We start from the raw sequence: 3,888 nt of genomic DNA, 5'->3' as shown, positions 1-3,888 counted from the left end.
TAACCGAAAGGTTGGTGGTTCGAGCCCAACCGGAAGAGGTTTTGTAGGGTCACACATGTAACGTAAAAAGTCATAACTTATCCACAATACCTGACAACCATTTAAATTCTGAGCTTCTGTGGCTCAAAGGTTAGCGCGTTCGGCTGTTAACCAATAGGTTTGTGGTTCGAGCCCATCCGGGAGCGGTTTTGTGACGTCTCAGATGTGACGTAAAAAGGCAAGGTTTTTTCCACAACACCTGATGACCATTTAATTTTTGGTCTTCCGTGGCGCAATGGTTAGCGCGTTCGGCTGTTAACCAATAGGTTGGTGGTTCGAGCCCATCCGGGAGCGGTGTTGTGAGGTCTCAGATGTAACGTAAAATGTCAGAGTTTTTCCACAATACCTGACGAACATTTAATTTTTGGGCTTCCGTGGCGCAATGATTAGCGCGTTCAGCTCTTAACCGAAAGGTTGGTGGTTCGAGCCCATCCGGGAGCGGTGTTGTGACGTCTCAGATGTAACGTAAAATGTCAAAACTTTTCCACAATATGTGACAACCACTTAAATTCTGAGCTTCCGTGGCTCAATGGTTAGCGAATTCGGCTGTTAACCAATAGGTTGGTGGTTCGAGCCCACCCGGGAGCGGTATTTTGGGATCTCAAATGTAACGTTGAAAGTCAAAATTTTTCCACAATACCTGACGACCATTTAATTTTTGGGCCTCCGTGGCGCAATGGTCAGCGCGTTCAGCTGTTAACCGAAAGGTTGGTGGTTCGAGCCCATCCGGGAGCGGTGTTGTGACGTCTCAGATGTAACGTAAAATGTCAGAGTTTTTCCACAGTACCTGACGAACATTTAATTTTTGGGCTTCCGTGGCGCAATTATTAGCGCGTTCAACTGTTAATCGAAAGGCTGGCGGTTCAAGCCCACCCGGAAGAGGTGTTGTGGGGTCTCAGATGTAGTGTAAAAAGTCAAAACCTATCCACAATACGTGACAACCATTTAATTTCTGAGCTTCCGTGGCTCAATGGTTAGCGCGTTCGGCTGTTAACCAATAGGTTGGTGGTTCGAGCCCACCCGGGACCGGTGGTGTGGGATCTCAAATGTAACGTAGAAAGACAAAGTTTTGCCACAATACCTGACGACCATTAAATTTTTGGGCTTCCTTGGCTCAAAGGTTAGCGCGTTCGGCTGTTAACGAATAGGTGTGTGGTTCGAGCCCATCCGGGAGCGGTGTTGTTACGTCTCAGATGTGACGTAAAAAGTCAAGGTTTTTTCCACAGCACCTGACGACCATTCAATTTTTGGGCTTCCGTGGCGCAATCGTTAGCGCGTTCGGCTGTTAACAGAAAGGTTGGTGGTTCGAGCACACCCGGGAGCGGTGCTATGAGGTCTCAGATGTTACGTAAAAAGTCAAAGTTTTTCCACAATACCTGACGATCATTTAATTTTTGGGCTTCCGTGGCGCAATGGTTAGGGCGTTCGGCTGTTAACCAATAGGTTGGTGGTTCGAGCCCTCCCGGGCGCGGTGTTGTGGGATCTCAAACGTAACGTAGAAAGCCAAAGTTTTTCCACAATACCTGACGACCATTTAATTTTTGGGCTTCCGTGGCGCAATGATTAGCGCGTTCAGCTGTTAATCGAAAGGTTGAAGGTTCGAGCCCACCCGGGAGAGGTGTTGTGGGGTCTCAGATGTAGCGTAAAAATTCAAAACTTTTCCACAATACGTGACAACCATTTAATTTCTGAGCTTCCGTGGCTCAATGGTTAGCGCTTTCGGCTGTTAACAAATAGGTTGGTGGTTCGAGCCCATCCGGGAGCGGTGTTGTGAGGTCTCAGATGTGACGTAAAAAGTCAAGGTTTTTACACAATACCTGACGAGCATTTAATTTTTGGGCTTCCGTGGCGCAATGGTTAGCGCGTTCAGCAGTTAACAAATAGGTTAGTGGTTCGAGCCCACCCGGGAGCGGCGTTGTGACGTCTCAGATGTAACGTAAAATGTCAGAGTTTTTCCACAATACCTGACGAACATTTAATTTTTGGGCTTCCTTGGCGCAATTATTAGCGCGTTCAACTGTTAATCGAAAGGCTGGTGGTTCAAGCCCACCCGGAAGAGGTGTTGTGGGGTCTCAGATGTAGCGTAAAAAGTCAAAACTTATCCACAATACGTGACAAACATTTAATTTCTGAGCTTCCGTGGCTCAATGGTTAGCGCGTTCGGCTGTTAACCAATAGGTTGGTGGTTCGAGCCCATCCGGGAGCGGTGTTGTGAGGTCTCAGATGTAACGTAAAATGTCAGAGTTTTTCCACAATACCTGACGAACATTTAGTTTTTGGGCTTCCGTGGCGCAATGATTAGCGCGTTCAGCTGTTAACCGAAAGGTTGGTGGTTCGAGCCCATCCGGGAGCGGTGTTGTGACGTCTCAGATGTAACGTAAAATGTCAAAATTTTTCCACAATATGTGACAACCACTTAAATTCTGAGCTTCCGTGGCTCAATGGTTAGCGAATTCGGCTGTTAACCAATAGGTTGGTGGTTCGAGCCCATCCGGGAGCGGTGTTGTGAGGTCTCAGATGTAACGTAAAATGTCAGAGTTTTTCCACAATACCTGACGAAGATTTAATTTTTGGGCTTCCGTGGCGCAATTATTAGCGCGTTCAACTGTTAATCGAAAGGCTGGTGGTTCAGGCCCACCCGGAAGAGGTGTTGTGGGGTCTCAGATGTAGCGTAAAAAGTCAAAACCTATCCACAATACGTGACAACCATTTAATTTCTGAGCTTCCGTGGCTCAATGGTTAGCGCGTTCGGCTGTTAACCAATAGGTTGGTGGTTCGAGCCCACCCGGGAGCGATGGTGTGGGATCTCAAATGTAACGTAGAAAGCCAAAGTTTTGCCACAATACCTGACGACCATTAAATTTTTGGGCTTCCTTGGCGCAATGGTTAGCGCGTTCGGCTGTTAACCGAAAGGTTGGTGGTTCGAGCCCAACCGGAAGAGGTTTTGTAGGGTCACACATGTAACGTAAAAAGTCATAACTTATCCACAATACCTGACAACCATTTAAATTCTGAGCTTCTGTGGCTCAAAGGTTAGCGCGTTCGGCTGTTAACCAATAGGTTTGTGGTTCGAGCCCATCCGGGAGCGGTTTTGTGACGTCTCAGATGTGACGTAAAAAGGCAAGGTTTTTTCCACAACACCTGATGACCATTTAATTTTTGGTCTTCCGTGGCGCAATGGTTAGCGCGTTCGGCTGTTAACCAATAGGTTGGTGGTTCGAGCCCATCCGGGAGCGGTGTTGTGAGGTCTCAGATGTAACGTAAAATGTCAGAGTTTTTCCACAATACCTGACGAACATTTAATTTTTGGGCTTCCGTGGCGCAATGATTAGCGCGTTCAGCTCTTAACCGAAAGGTTGGTGGTTCGAGCCCATCCGGGAGCGGTGTTGTGACGTCTCAGATGTAACGTAAAATGTCAAAACTTTTCCACAATATGTGACAACCACTTAAATTCTGAGCTTCCGTGGCTCAATGGTTAGCGAATTCGGCTGTTAACCAATAGGTTGGTGGTTCGAGCCCACCCGGGAGCGGTATTTTGGGATCTCAAATGTAACGTTGAAAGTCAAAATTTTTCCACAATACCTGACGACCATTTAATTTTTGGGCCTCCGTGGCGCAATGGTCAGCGCGTTCAGCTGTTAACCGAAAGGTTGGTGGTTCGAGCCCATCCGGGAGCGGTGTTGTGACGTCTCAGATGTAACGTAAAATGTCAGAGTTTTTCCACAGTACCTGACGAACATTTAATTTTTGGGCTTCCGTGGCGCAATTATTAGCGCGTTCAACTGTTAATCGAAAGGCTGGCGGTTCAAGCCCACCCGGAAGAGGTGTTGTGGGGTCTCAGATGTAGTG

General features: G+C 47.4%; 2 non-coding genes across 2 annotated transcripts; both read left to right on the top strand.

Annotated features, from left to right (window-relative positions):
• The first annotated feature begins 407 nt into the window (after nucleotides 1-407).
• TRNAK-CUU (transfer RNA lysine (anticodon CUU)) lies at nucleotides 408-480 on the top strand. Its single transcript has one exon. It is a non-coding gene; the product is annotated as a tRNA-Lys (tRNA).
• Nucleotides 481-3,349: 2,869 nt separating this feature from the next.
• TRNAK-CUU (transfer RNA lysine (anticodon CUU)) lies at nucleotides 3,350-3,422 on the top strand. Its single transcript has one exon. It is a non-coding gene; the product is annotated as a tRNA-Lys (tRNA).
• The last annotated feature ends 466 nt before the right edge of the window (nucleotides 3,423-3,888 follow it).

The sequence above is a fragment of the Phalangium opilio genome, unplaced genomic scaffold (assembly GCF_054372755.1).
Source record: "Phalangium opilio isolate 3A_F unplaced genomic scaffold, DU_Popi_V2 ptg000003l_1, whole genome shotgun sequence".
NCBI lineage: Eukaryota > Metazoa > Arthropoda > Arachnida > Opiliones > Phalangiidae > Phalangium > Phalangium opilio.
Note: the sequence above shows the minus strand (reverse complement) of the source record. Positions and strands in the feature narration are given on the sequence as shown.